Source organism: Danio rerio, chromosome 6 (assembly GCF_049306965.1).
Source record: "Danio rerio strain Tuebingen ecotype United States chromosome 6, GRCz12tu, whole genome shotgun sequence".
In the NCBI taxonomy this organism is placed as follows: Eukaryota; Metazoa; Chordata; class Actinopteri; order Cypriniformes; family Danionidae; genus Danio; species Danio rerio.
In genome coordinates this window covers 24003183-24018992 of record NC_133181.1, presented here as the reverse complement: position 1 = coordinate 24018992, position 15810 = coordinate 24003183, and the positions used below count along the sequence as shown (strand labels likewise).

Below are 15810 nucleotides of genomic sequence, written 5' to 3'. Positions count from 1 at the left end.
GGTGATGTGGAAGATACATTAGGAACCAATGCTCATCACAATCAACTTTTCCCACAAGCAAAAAAGAGTATCATCTTATAGAAGGTGCCTAGTGTCATTCACACAGCTACTAAACACCAGTATGGTAACACACATAAAATTAAAGTCATGAAATAAACATTGTTTATCAATATTAGATGTAACATAAATCTCTAGTGTACATAACTGATGAGTAAAACAACTAAAAAGATCCATATTATTGTCAACCAAATGCATAAAAAGTTATGTGCCATGCAGGGAATTCTGGGAAGTCAATTTACATCACAAGGTGGTTTGAATGGAGCTAATAATATGCCAAAACCATCAGAATTTGAATTGTGTTAATTATAATTATTAACAATTGTAATTTAATAAATTAGATTTGTTTAAATGCCATTAATTTTTTTTTAAATTTGAATTTCTTAATTTGAATATAAATTTCTTACTTTTAATTTTTGAATTTTGAATTTGAGTTTCATAACTTTAATATTGAACATCTGAAATTTAAGACAACTGATATTTTCAAGGCTGAATTTTCATAGACGTATAGATGCATTTTCAAACTGTTTTTGTGTTCTAAATTCCTAGACTGCAGATATCGAGTTTGCACAAAATACTGTTTCAAGTTTTTCAAGATGAAGAAATTCAGAACATCAAATTTTATATTCTAAAATTCAAAGCCAGAAATTCAGATTGTGAAATTCAGATTCAGCAGAAATTAGGTCAGGGGTCATCAACAGGGAAGATAATTTATATATATATAAATTGTTGTTATTATTATTATTGTTATTATTATTAATATTTTACCTATTAATGTTATTATCTAATTTTACACCCTTTTATTTATATTTTGTTATTATTATTATTTTTTTAAACAGTCCTGCAAGTATAAAAAAATTAAGTAATGATATAATATGAACTTAAAAGTTCAAACAGGCTGCAAAAATCAGCAAAAAAAAAACAACAACAACATTTGCAATACTTCCTAAATAAGTGCTTTATAATAAATCGTTTATTATAAACCTTTTAAAAGGTACTTTAGAACTTTAGCTGACCATATATCAGCTAAATTTATTTATTTATTTAATAAATAAATATGTCATTTATCGCAGTTGTAAAATGCTGGGAAACTTTAAAAATGCACCTGGAAAAAGCTTAAAAAGTTCTTAAATGTGACTTTGGCAAAAGTGTAAGAGCTCTGTGATTGACCAAAATGTTTAGTTTGACTTTTCAGTGATCCTCTACTCTTCCCTGTTGATGACCCCTGACCTACTTTCTTTCTGAATCTGAATTTCATGATCTGAATTTCTGTTTTTTAATTTAAAATTTTGAAATTGATGTTCTGGATTTCTTCATCTTGAAATATTGAAACAGTATTTTTACAAACTGAATATCTGCAGTCAAGAAATCCAGAAGACAAAAAATCTGAAGTTTAAAAATACGTCTATAAAAAGAATCAGCCCTGAAAAATTCAGTTGTCTTAATATTCAGATGTTCAATATTTAAGTTATGCAATTCAAATTAAGAAATTCAGATTCAAATTAAGAAACTCAAATTCAAATTAAGAAATTCAAATTAAAAAGTTCAAATTTAAATTTGCAGCATTTAAATATTCAGCTTTATTAAATTACAATTGTCAATAATTCAATTAACGCAATTTCAAATTCAGATTGTTTTGGCATATTATTAGCTCTATGGTTTTGCTCTCAAAGTGTTAAGTAGGAAATGGTGCTGTTGCGTTGTCCGTATTTATATTCATTGGTTCAAGTACATTCAATAACAAACAAACAAACAAACAAACAAACAAACAAACAAACAAACAAACAAACAAAAACAAAAACAAAGCATCATCTATATCCTATGCTCCAGTCCACTCTAAGGAAGTTTAATTTCCTGCTAATTTCCCACATTTTCCCAACTGCCCCCAATGATCATTACCAGCTCCATTTTTTGATACATTATTTCCTTCAAGATTTTCCTTTCTGTTTTATATTGTTACCTTTCATAAGGATGTGCTCTACATTTTCTGTCGTATTACACTCATCACATTTATCTAATAAATTTTGCCCATTAAAGCAAGGGTGGGTTTTAATCCAGTACGTCCTAATCTTAGTCTAGTTATTATCTCTTCTTCTCTTCTGCATTTGCATAAATCTACATTTTATAAATCTTAGTATTGATTTTTAAATAATATTATTAATTTTATTTGTTTATTGTACTTGATGTCATCCATTGTTATGATTAATATATTCGTATTGTAAAGTCTTAATATTGATTTTTTTATTTATTTATTTATTTATTTTATTTTTTTTTTATTTGCAAAAAAAACAGTTGCCAAGTTTGTAACAATATTTGTTTACAATGCAGAATATGAATTACATTGTCAATGAAAAGAGATATGAGAGAGAAAGACAGAAAAATAAAATAAAAATAAAGAACAGTCTTAATATTGATTACCCTAATCATAATAACCAACAGTGACGTATACAATTGTACGTCACTAGCACGGTGCATTCTGGGTTTACTCCAAAATGGCTGCGCCCTTGCGCAAGTGTTAAAAAAACACTTATCTCGCCTGAAAGTCAAATTAACATCTTAGGTTTCACTGTGTTGATCATCATCGAGGACGACAGACAGTGCACACAAATAAATCAGTGGATTAAGGTATTTCGTGCCTGCCCTGATTCAAGCAGATTGCATTTTAAGGGACATGACGATGGGCCGCTTCGCCTAACCCACATCAAAACGCAGACCAGCGCAGATACCCCTGTCACCCTGCGCCTGCAGGCCCTGTACAGACTGATTTGTGTAATCACCCGCAGAGGCAACGGATCTACAGCTCGAGCTTTGGAGGACTGTTTATTTTGGAGGTAGCGTTACTCGTACAATTTACAAAACCCCTCAGCATTTCGACATTGTGCAAAATACCAAAACTTGTTCTTTGACACTGTGGTCTCGGTCCCCTAAATGTAAGTTATAGTGTGTGTGTGTGTGTGTGTGTGTGTTTGTGTGTGTGTGTGTGTGTGTGTGTGTGTGTGTGTGTGTGTGTGTGTGTGTGTGTGTGTTGTAGTTGTAACGTCAGTTTCTGTGTACGTATAGTATAGTATAGTATTGTCTAGTCTAGTCTATGTCTTTCTATCTATTACGTGTGTGTGTCACAGGTGCATACCATTACTTTAGGTCACAATTTACTGTAAAAGCAAACCATTAACCAACATTACTAGCTTGATAAACTACTAATTAGCTGTTTGTTAATAGTTAAGGTAGAAGTTAGGTTTAGGTTTTGTGTAGGATTAGGAATACAGAATAATATACGTTATAACAACTGATGAACAGTTATTATCTTAATAATTTGCAGGTAATAAGCCTGTAGTTAATGACATCAATTTTCACCTAAACTAATGTATTACTTTCGATTCAGAAAGTGAAACTCAAATTATATAGACTCATTACATGCAGACTAACATTTTTCAAGTGTTTATTCATTTTAATTTTTTATTATTTTTGCTTTCTTCTGACAGCAACCCACAGTTCATTATCTTAGAAACAAACTGTCACAACATAGGAGTTAGAGGTTTGCCTACAACTAAAAAATAATAATAAATTAAATGTAACACCTCGTTTTTAAAACAAGAGGTTTGTCGAAATCAAAGAAATGTTACATCAACAGGTCACTGCTCAGTACATCGTTTTTGGGGTCAGAGTTTGATATGCGTTTGGCACAACAGCAAAAACTTGTAGCTAAAGTTCAGTGATGGACTTAAATATTGGTTTTAGGAATCCAGTGTGGATGCACTGGGATTCAGAAGTCAGTTGAAAGGAAACACAGCAGTTGGTGGGTGGTTGCTATGTTGCTATGACAGTGCAGCCAAAAAAGATTTTTATGCAAGATTTTTATCACCAAAATTACATGGCTGAAACAGTATGTAGGCTGTGATGAAAAAGAAAAACCCTAACCAGCATGTGCTTGTCTGAAGCAGCAGGTTTGCTGTGTGTCTATTCATTCTAGTCAGGTCCTCTGCACTTCATCCCGACTGTATTTAATCCGCGTAATAAAGATTGCATGCCGCAATAAACCAGTGCGCCTAAAATGATCCAGACCATGCTGAATGAGGAGAACCCATGGGGAAACGAAAAGGAAGCAGCACACAGCAAAAGAGAAGGAGAGCTAAATGCAGAAAAAAATACTTGTCTCTATGCACCAGAATGAGGAGCATGCACACTCAATAGCTGCGTTTCCACTATCGCGCCTAAAACAAGTAAGCCAGGGTGAGCCAAGGCCAGTTGCGTTTCCACTGTCACTTCCGGGGCCTAATCGGGCTTTCTCGGGCCACTGGCCAGCCTTTTTCAGCCTGCCGAAAACCTTGGGCCAAAGAGGGCCAGCCGAGGCTTCGGGGCGGAGTGAAAGGAGAGGAGGACTTTGCCGGGGTCTGTTAAAGATGGCATGCTGTCATTACACTAGTTATCCGATCGCACACGAGTACATGTGCCAAAAAATTAAATAATTGAAAGAAAACGTATAGCTGGTCAGTTTAGGATAGGCTATTTCATAAAACACCTTATAGGTGAGGGGTCTTTTTGCTTATGATCACCCTTATGTTTCTCTTTTAAATGCAAGGCTGTTGCATAAAATAAAATAAAGTTTTAATTTATAAGTGACTTCTTTGCTGCAATATCGCATAATATTCTTTTCACCATATTAAAGACACAGCAGCCAGTAAAGGTTTTCGAGAGTTTTTGTCAAGTTTAACAAATGTGTTTGTGCGTGATGCGTGCGCATTAGATGCCTGTATGTGTGTGAGAGACCGGGCAACAGTGCTCGCTTGACAGCTCTGTTGATGCCTTGAGCGGCTTTTTACTTTTTTTAAAATGTATTTTGGAGATAATACAAAATCTGTATACTACAGAAAGACAAAACTTTACCAATTACTTGTCCACTTTTGTAGGCTCAAAACAATAATGTTATATCTTGATAAAATAATCTATATAAAAAAAATGTAAAAGGCACCTATGGTGAAAAATCTACTTTTCATACTGTTGGGACAGACGTGTGTAGTTATAGTTTATATACCATCATATTGGGGTGATATAAACACACCCTGTCCTTTTTTTAATTTAACAACATAAAAACAGTGGACCAATTGGAGCAGTTTTTAGATTGACCGCAACTTGACATAGGAGTCAGGTCCTCCCGCCCACCAATTTTGATTGACAAGTGCGCGCTACCATATTCTCAGTTTGTTGTTTCGCATCCGCCTTTTTTAAGTGTGTGAGTCAAAGCGATGTCACCAAAGAAACACCCTTGCTCTATTTTTAGATGTAAAGCCTGGTTTATACTCCGCGTCCGCTTGTTTGCTTGAGTGCACGACTGTATAGACATCTTTATGATCCCTGATCATAGAGATAATCAGATGTTCAAAAATTCTTGGCTAGAAATAGCAACAGCCGTGGGAAAAGAGAACGTTTTTGTTAAAAGGTTTGGAAAAACCTGAAGGATAAGTTTTTAAAAAACAAAACAGGCCATGGCAAAAGTGAGCCAGGTACACAATCACAGAATAAGTTTTTCCACCAGCCATAGATTTTACACTGATTTATATATACACAATTATGAATTTAAAACAATTTAATAATTACAAAACTATATTTAAGGAGCAGATTATTAGTTTGATAACTGGAAAGGAATTTTTGAACATATTCTTTTACAATAAACTGATGCTGTTTCTCTAGGCTTTATTGGTTATAATCGTCAGGCATGTTTTACTATTATTGCCTTTTTAGCATGATAAAGGACAGAAACTAGCCAAACAGTAATGTTTGAATTGTGGAGTGGGCTAAAATCTAATAAAAACATCTGTATTTTTAAGTAAGTGTGCTCTTTTATGTTGCTTTTATTCTTGCCAAATTTAAAATGTATTTGTAGAGCAGCCCACGTTCTGTTGTCATTAATATTTGAATAAACTTTAATAGCTAAAACTGTCCGAGCTATGAACAAAAGCAAGTGATGCATCAAAGTTTGATTTAAAAAAAATCTTGGAATTGTTATAAAAATCCTTATAAGCATTAAAATAATTTATAAAAACAATAAAAACAGTTAGCCTTAAAATACTGAATGAAATTAATGATATGATGTAGTTTCGGAAACTTTCTACTTCTCTGTTCATCCGTCTGATTTTAAGGTCAGTTTCTTTTGACAGCCCCCTGTTGTTTTAAAGAATATCACAAAGACGAACGCGGTGTGTTTAAAAGCTTAGCCCGTTTCACGAGGTGCGAGTGCAGTCAGCGGAGGTGCTCGATTCGGGGCCTGGCAAGTATAAATATAGCTTAAGGCTCATTGGGCTCAACACAAGATCAACATTCACCACATGATCGCTCTCATCGGCGTTATTGTTTGTAACCTTAGGTGGGTTTGCAAACGTGTACTTTTCATTGCGTCTTCCTTAAAATTCAGCCGTTTGTATTTTTCACAGAAGCTCCCTGTCATCTTAACTAGGTGCGGCTTTTAATAACTGATAGAGACAAGAGTCAATTTTGAGAACAGGTTTTTTTTTTTATCATATAAAGCTTTTTCCTAGTGCCCATAAAGGTAATAACTGATACTGGGGTAGTTTTCATTTCATTGTGCTCTATTGAAACCCATCTCACATCACTGGTCTTTGGGTGCAGCCAGATTCACAATGAGCGAAACTGTGTTGCTAGAAAATAAAATCTAAAATTTGGTCTGCCTTTAGCATATGGTGTCAGGAGCATGGTTAAACTTACCCTTGGGGTTTTCTTATGCCATAAAAATGTAGATATGGCTTTGTCAAGATCTTTAAAGAAATACTTAGGAATTTTAAAAGGGATACGATATAATAAGTAAATGAATTTAGGGAGTATGTTTATTTTTATTGTATTAATTCTACCAATTATTGATAAAGGCAAATCTATTCACCTCTGAAGGTCAGTTTTACTTTGGTTCAGCAACCTTACATAATTATCATGATAAACAGGGCTTTACATTAACACCCGCCAACCTGCCAAATGCGGGTAGATTTCAGCTCTGGCGGGTTAGACAGACACCTCTACTAGCCACTTTGGCTGGTTGGAAATCATTTTTAAATTGTAGTATTCTTAAAAGCAGGGTTTGACAATAAGCATGGCACAGTATTCGTGCAAATGTGATCTTAGAATCGAGAAGCAGCATGACTGACAAAAATAACTGTGTTCGCGCGAGCAAAACAACAAAAAAGAAGGTAAATACCAAACGAGAGGATGATCACTCGCACGCACAGGTGATGTGATGTGCACGACTGTTAAAAAGCGCTTGCTCCCATTTACTCGCGTGAATCCTACGTCTAGAGCAGGGGTGGGCAATCTCGGTCCTGGAGGGCCGGTGTCCTGCACAGTTTACCTGCAATACTAATCAAACACACCTGAACATGCTAATCAGTGTCTTTAAGATCACTAAATATCTATAAGCAGGTGTGTTTGACTAGTGTTGGAACAAAACTCTGTGCGATTGTTTCCCTTTGAAATAGATTAGACAAAGTGCGATGATCATGCACCCTCAGTCCTGCTGCTTTCGAGAGCTCAAGCCTCAAGATAAAATAAAAAACACATACTTTTGTAAGCAGCAGCAGTCACTGCTTTTATTTTAAATATTCTTTAAACAGATTAACAGGGCTATGTGCATGTGATCATCCTTTCATTATCACACACAGTATGTTTCACCTTCTTTCTTTTGCTCAGTTAGTTTTGTTACTATGGTTTAATCATATTTTTTTTTACAAAAAATTAGCTTTAATCGAGATTACTCCCCGTTTGTAGTTAACAGCTGATCTGGGACTTTTAGCCAGGAAAGATTACTGTGCATATTTTAGATACATGACAATACTTATTTTTTTACATGTAATGTTTTTTATTTAAGAAAAGTTTTGTTGAATTAAAAAGTGCACCTATAACGCTATATTTTCCTTGTTTTGACACATTAAATACTGTGGCTAAGAAATACTTATTTGGTGTGATCAGAGATAAATTTGGTAAATCCTTAATTATGAGCCATAAAAAGTCATGTGAAATAAAAACTAATTGCATTGCGACAACCCATTTGCTCATGCACACTGAGCAAGCTAATACACATCACACACAAGAAGTTAAATGAATGAGGAGGCATGTTGTGGACAACACAACATCTAAATCAAGTCATCTTAGCATGTCAAAGTCAAATTTATGCATATAAATATATTTCCCAACAAGAAAAGGGTGGCTAGTAAAAATGGCGAGTGGCTAGTAATTTTGGAAATCTACTAGCCACAGTGGCTGGTGATCAAAAAAGTTAATGTCAAGCCCTGGTGATAAACTATATCCAACGAGCTACTATTGTAAATACCCAAATACCTAAAAATAATTGGCCCACATTTTAGAGATCCAGAAAGAATTCCAATATCCTTGTTTATTATATTAATTAGATAAAATGGAACCTCACTTTTTAAGTAATTTAAATAATAGCCAGATATACTGCACTGTATTCATTTAGACACTGAAATAGTGGGGGAAAAGACTGAATTGGGTTAGTTAGGAATAGTAAAAGATCATCTGCAAATCGACAGTTTATGGTCCTCTATGCTATAAGTTATACACAAAATTGAAGGATCTGAGCGAATGGCTATAGCTAATGGCTCAATAGCAATTGCAAATAAACCAGGTGAGCTGGGCATCCCTGTCTGCAACCTCTGTGGAAGGAGAAGGCATCTGACAATACTCTATTAGTGAATATTTGAGCCTTTGGGGCGTTAAAAAGTGTTTTGATATATTGAATAAACATATTCCCAAAGTTCATCAAATACAGATTTTAATATCAATTTCAGCAAATAAACGCATTTCCATGCCTTTATTAAAAATGTTATAATTTTCAATCTCATTTAGCAGGGTTGTGTGTTGTGATTCTTCTGTTTAATAAGAATTTCCTTATTTTCTGCGCTTAATTATGTGACCCCTGGAATTTGTGTAAATCCGAAGTTTTTTTTTTTTTGAAAGGGGGAGAGGGTGCCTCAGTGAGGTTCATCATCGTCAAAGCAGATGACCTAATGGTTTGCGCTTTGATTGTTCATCATTAGCTGCATTTCCACTGTCGGGCCTACTATTTCACAACTGCTCCGTTGTTTATTGTTTTTATAAAATATCTAAAATCTTTTTTTAGATAGGCCTTGTAAAACAAAATTTAAAATTGGCTTAAAAAGGTTTAATTTATTTGTATTGTATATCTTTGTTTTGTTTGTGTGTGTGTGTGTGTGTGTGTGTGTGTGTGTGTGTGTGTATACACACACACACACACACACACACACACACACACACACACACACACACACACACGCATACGCATATATATATATATATATATATATATATATATATATATATATATATATATATATATATATATATATATATATATATATATATATATTTATATATATATATATATATATATATATATATATATTAGTGCTGTCAAAGTGCGTGAACTAAATTAGTGCGTTAACGCAGGGATTCCCAAACTTTTTATTCCGGGACCCACCTAGGCAAGTATTCAATCTCAAGACCCACCATAATATTTTATTATGGAAAAATGGGTAAAAAAAAATGTATCCATTCAAAGCAGTCAGAAATATATGGTGTGGGGCTTTTTGGATTTTCCGATTTGATATGCACAAAATGAGGCTCGAAGTGCTTTTTGTGGGATGCTGGCTGTAACTGTGATCATTTTTTTGTTGAAAAAGATACTCTTCTTTTTTCAGAAGAGAATATGATCAACCTTTGGTCAAGCCCCTGGATTATGATCAAGCCCGTCACATCGCATTAAATTTCACTGCTAGTGTAGTCATAAGAAACTAAATAGCTTTTTGATCAACTACTACAAGCTGGGAAAACATCAGATAAATATGCCAATGCAATTAGCGTTATTGCTGAATAGATCTAATATTTACACATTTGCTTGAGGAAGGAATGATGGGGGTACTTACATTATTGTTACTATTTTCCATAACATCTATGCCGTTCCATTACATTGGCTGACGTTAAAACTAACTAGTAGCACTATAGCTATTTATTGATTAGCAATCTGTCAACGTTGGGATGTAAAAAAAATATGGGACAACAAATAGCTTCAAATGATAGAATACATAGCAAACATTAAAAAATATTGACAATAAAATAAAAGGTTAAGCCTATTAAAATCAATGGCCTATCCAGAAATTAAATAAAGCTATAAAATCTATTTCACTTTTAATTGTATATGCATATTGATTAAAGTTACTATAGTTATTTAGTGAAGAGCAGCAAATGAATCCCTCATTGTGTTTTGTTTGATAACAGAGGTGTAAATGTAAGAATGCACAGATCTTTAATGAAGCATTCGACTACTTTAATAACTGTTTGTGCTCATTTAAGAGAAATTTAGTAGTGTTTAAAATAAAACACGCAAGACGGAGCAAAAAAAAAACGAAAAAACAAATAAGCACTTTTCCGATGGTCCCTTACTGAGAGCTCCACTCTACGCTAACTTTTCCTGCTAAACATAGATTGCCAGAGCTCAAATGGAGCAGTGCTCGTAATGTCCAGCGGAAAAAAAAGAAAAAGACAGCTGTTTAATTAATTGATTAAGAGATTAATTAGTTACATTTTTTTAATCGATTGACAGCACTAATATATATATATATATATATATATATATATATATATATATATATATATATATATATATATATATATTAGGCTTGGGCGGAAATACGGTATTATGGTATACCGCAGGATCTAAAAATAGCAACGGTGTCAGTTTCAGTACCGTTATACCGTCATAAAAAACAATGGACTTATAGGAGACAAGTATTAAATATTAAATATCCTTTATTTAATGCCTACAAATTCTTATGCGTGATTGTCATTACGGGACAGTGTGGAGGAGAGGGAGAGGGAGAGGGAGAGGTGAGGTGGCGAGTTGAGCAACAAGTGACCTGCAGTTTGGCAGTATTTCCGGTTCTTACTGTTGTATTTCTCACAAACGCTACATGAGATCTTCTTCCTTTAAGTCTGTCTGTTGTCTGACGCAGCCGAGGGAGGAGATTAAGGCACGCAGAAAGACACGTAAAAAAAGGTAGGCAGGGAGGACTCCCTTTAAAGGCGCAGTACGACAAGACAGCCCCCTGGTGAAAAGATGTATAAAACAGGATCTAGTAAAAGGTATAATGAAAAATCTGATCGGTGTTTTGAGCTGAAACCTTACATACACATCCTGGAGACGCAAAACACTTATATTAAATCTAAAAAAAGGGGTTACCTAGGTGCCCTTTAAGGCCTTTTAAAAAGTTAAATGGCTTAAAACATTTCAAACTGTTGAGTGTCTAGTCTCTCTCTCTCTCTCTCTCTCTCTCTCTCTCTCTCTCTCTCTCTCTCTCAAATTCAAATTCAAATTCAAATTCAAAGAGCTTTATTGGCATGACTGTAAAACAAATCACAATGTTGCCAAAGCAATAACAAAATACAGAATATTCACATAGATAAAAGAAATATAAGTAATAATAAACAAACACATATACATATCGTTATATTATACATATATGTTGTCACAATAAACAAGTTAATAAAAAAAAGATTAACAAAAGTATATAATAATAAATGGTAAGGACAGAGAGCTTTAATAAGGGATGAGGGGGTTCAGCCTTTTTTTCTCATATGGTGGCATGAGGACACGTACTGTGCTGCTAGGTGGAGACACTTTTCATTTTCTCCCAAAATATAATGGAGTTTCTCCGTATTTGTGGTGTGCTGGAATTGTGGTAGAATCAGAGACATCTGTGTGAAGTAAGCTTCTCTGATGCTCTGATATTTGCTGCATTGAGTGAGGAAATGCAGCTCATCCTCCACAACTCCAGCAGGGCAGTGTGGACACAGTCTGAGCTCTGGGCTCCTCCAGCTGCGCTTGTGTCGGCCCGTCTCCACACTCAGACTGTGTCCACTCAGACGGTACCGGCTCATCAGCTTTCTCTGACCGGGGCTCTTAATGTTGGTCAGATACGGGGCCAGTTCATAACCAGCACGCTAACTTTTTTATTTGTTGTACTTTATTTTGCCAATTGAGTTTATAATACTCCTGGGTAATCTTTACTATTTCTTTAGTCTTTATATGTTGGGACAGGGTTTGTGAATTTAGTTGGTGTTTTCCCACCAGATAGTGCATGGGGTCGCTGGCCGGATGTGCATTTCTATATTTGAGGGCTTGCTGATGGTAGCTCTCTGGGCTGGAGTCTGACAGATGGAGCCAGAACTTCCCTGCTCTCTTCTGGATTTCTGAGAGCAGAGGGAACCTGCCTAGTTCTGCTCTGCAACCAAGGCTAGGTGTGCTTCTGTGAACTCCGAGGATGTTTTTGCAAAACTCCAGATGAAAGATTTCAACTGGAGTTTTTTCCCAAGATTTATAGTTTAATTTAAATGTGGGTCCCCAGAGTTCACAGCCATACAGCAGGACTGGCTTTACAATGGTGTCAAATATTTTCAGCCACAGTTTAATGGCTGGGTTAAACTTAAAAAGGTTTTTTTTTTAAAACAATAAAAAGCCCTGCGTGCCTTAGCGGTCAAGTCTTTTAGAGCTTGACTGAAGTGTCCAGAAGCTGTGATTGTCAGACCCAAATAACTATAAGAGGTGACGTGGTCAAGTATTGTTCCTCTGATTTTAAAAGTGTGTCTTTTTTTATCAGCCAGACGAGGTTTTTTTACAGAAGATCATGATCTTGGACTTCTGCATGTTAATGGGCAATGCCCAGTCTGTGCTGAACTCCTCCAAGATGGAGAGACTGTGGTGAAGACCCTCTTCATGAGGAGACAGAAGCAGCAGATCATCCGCATACAGGAGACATCTGATCTCTCTGTCCTCCAGGCTCAGGCCAGGACTACAGGACTTCTCAAGTGCTGATGCCAATTCATTGATATAAATGTTAAATAGAGTCGGGCTGAGACTGCAGCCTTGACGGACTCCTTTACTCTGAGTGAAATAATCAGTCCGCTTATTGTTTATTTTTACACAACACTTGTTCCCATTCTAAATGTCCTTTATTATGTCATAGGTTTTTCCTCCATCTCCGCTTTGTAAGAGATTTAGGAAAAGCCCATTGTGCCACACCGAATCAAAGGCTTTTTTAAAATCAATGAAACAGCTGAATATTTTCCCTTGTTTGGTCTGGTGGACATGTATTTGAATGAGTGTTTGGAGTGTGTAGATGTGATCTGCTGTTCTTTTTTTAGGCATAAATCCAATCTGACAATTATTTAAAATCTTGTTTTCCTGGATTAACCCAGCCAGTCTATCATTAATGATAGAGCAGAATAATTTCCCCAGATTACTACTCACTGTGATGCCCCTATAGTTATTTGGGTCATATTTCTCACCATTTTTAAATATTGGCGTGATTAAATTCTCCTTCCAAATTTCTGGAAAATGTCCTGATTCTAACAAGAGGTTGAATAATTTCAAGATGGCGTTTTTTAATTGAGGACTGCTGTGTTTTAGCATCTCATTAGAGATTCCATCTGAGGCACAGGACTTTTTATTTTTTAGAGTTTTTAATTTTTGTTAACTCATTTAATTGTATTGGGACATCTAAATGGTTTAGCTGATCTTTAATAGTATTTTCTAATATATGTAATTGGGAGGTCAGATGTTTTTGTTTTTGGTTTAATTCTTTTTGTGAATATAGCTTTTCGAAATGTTTGGTCCAGATTTTTGGGTCTTGAATGGGAATTTGTTTTGATTCTTTAGATTGATTTAATCTTTTCCATAAATCCCAAAACAAATTTTGATCAATAGCCTCCTCAATTTGATCCAATTTTAACTTCATGTGATCAGCTTTCTTTTCTTTTAATAGTGATTTATACATTTGGAGAGTTTGTTGGTATTTTCCTCGTGTGTGTTGGTTTGTCGGATCTCTGTGTTTTTTATTTGACAATTGTCTTAATTCTTTTCTTGTATTTTGACATTCTTTGTCAAACCAGCCAGCTGTAGTTTTTCCTTTTTTAGATTTGTATTTCAGATTTTTCCTCAATGTTTTTTGGGCAACTGTTGAAAAAATATTGGTCAGCTGTTCGGTTGCTAAATTTTATAGTTTGTTCCTCTTTACCAAATGAAGTCAGTATGAATGCATTGATCATGTTCTCCACTTGAGTGTAGTGGAGCTCTGCTTCATACTGGGCAGGACTGTCTTTACTCCAGATTAATTTAGGTGGCAGGGGATGCAGTTTTATTTTTTGTTCTGAGAATAGGCAGGCATTCTGTGATCTTTTCAAACTGAGAACAATGTGGCTGTGGTCTGAAAACGGCAGTTGTGGCATCACTGTAAAATAATTAATTATACTGTGGTCAATGTCTGTAATGGCAAAGTCTACTGTGCTGACCCCTACGTGTGAACTATATGTTGGTCGACCCAGAGAGTCACCCTTTGTTCTGCCATTCACTATATATACACCTAGGCTATTGCAAAGCTGCAGGACTTGTTTTCCATGTTTGTTTATGATGTTGTCATAGTTTTGCCGCATTTTATCAAAACATGTTTGGTCATATGTGTGTGAGCCAATAGTATATTTGTCGCCGTCTGAACTAATGCAGTCTGCCTCCTTCCCTGTTCTGGCGTTCAGATCTCCCATTAATAAAACTGAGCCTAGAGACTGAAAATAACTGATATCTGACTGCAGGATTGAGAAGATCTCTTCATTATAATAAGGGGACTCATACGGGGGGATGTAGGTGGCGCAAGGATACATGTCCTCACCTAAACATAAAAGTCCTTTTTTAATTTTTATCCAAATATGTGTTGTTCCTTTTTTTACAGGCTGAATATACCGCCACAGGTGATCTTTAAACCATACTATAATTCCTCCTAAATCTCTTCCATTTTTAACATTAGGCTGTTTGATTGAAGGGACACAAAGCTCTCTGTAGTTTGGGGGAGTGTGGGAATTAGAGTCTAAACAACTCCATGTCTCAAGTAATATAATTATATCTGTATTATCTAGAATATTTACAAAATCAGGGTAAGTAGTTTTCTCCCCAAAGGCTGAAGAGAACATTCCTTGAATATTATAACTTGTTATTTTAAAAGAAGCCATTAAGTAATAGCGCAATTACCAGAACAATGTACGAGTTTATGACCCAAATAAAAAATAAAAATAAAAAATAAAATAAAATACCAGTGAATAAATAGCAGTAATAATAAATTATTAATACAATTCTATAGGTTATTTCATGACTATAAAATATACAATGACTAGATCAATTTATAGACTACATATCCACTGTAAATTTAACCTAATAAATTGTTGCAAATCATTTTCAGCATTTGTTTAATCTGTATGAGGTCACTGGGGTCAGATCTACCTCTGTGTGCCACTACAGTGGCGTAGCTGTCAGCTTGGTTGCCGGGGAGATGCTCAATCCTCTCTTCGTGGCTCCAGGGTGTTTTTTAAACACTGTTAAGGGTTGATGCCTTGATAGTTTTTGCAAACAGTCTCATGCCCTCTTGGTGGATGTGTATATGATCATATAGGTGGTGATGTGTGATGTGGGAATGGTTGGCTATATGGACGTTAGGCATTTTGGAACAGATTTTGGTGATCTCCTCATTGATTGTGTTGATAGACCTCTGTGGTACGTACAGTAGGTGAGAGTTCAAAGTGACTATTACCGCCGTGTCATATACCGCCGCCGTTTGAAATAGGAGCCGCTTTGTTTTTAGTGTATGACCGCGGTTTGTGAATGAGTCGCCAGGG

At 35.2% G+C, this 15810-nt stretch overlaps 1 protein-coding gene across 12 annotated transcripts in view; it reads left to right on the top strand.

The window, feature by feature from the left end:
• The first annotated feature begins 2528 nt into the window (after window positions 1–2528).
• rptor (regulatory associated protein of MTOR, complex 1) overlaps window positions 2529–15810 on the top strand; it is a 272362-nt gene continuing 259080 nt past the window's right edge. For 7 of the 12 annotated variants that reach the window (XR_012407926.1, XM_073954060.1, XM_073954059.1 and 4 more), the window contains exon 1: window positions 2529–2888. The gene's annotated coding sequence lies outside the window, so the exon portion shown is untranslated. Of the gene's footprint in view, window positions 2988–15810 lie in introns of all 12 variants that reach the window. The other 5 variants (XM_073954062.1, XM_073954061.1, XM_073954058.1 and 2 more) reach the window with 1 other exon arrangement.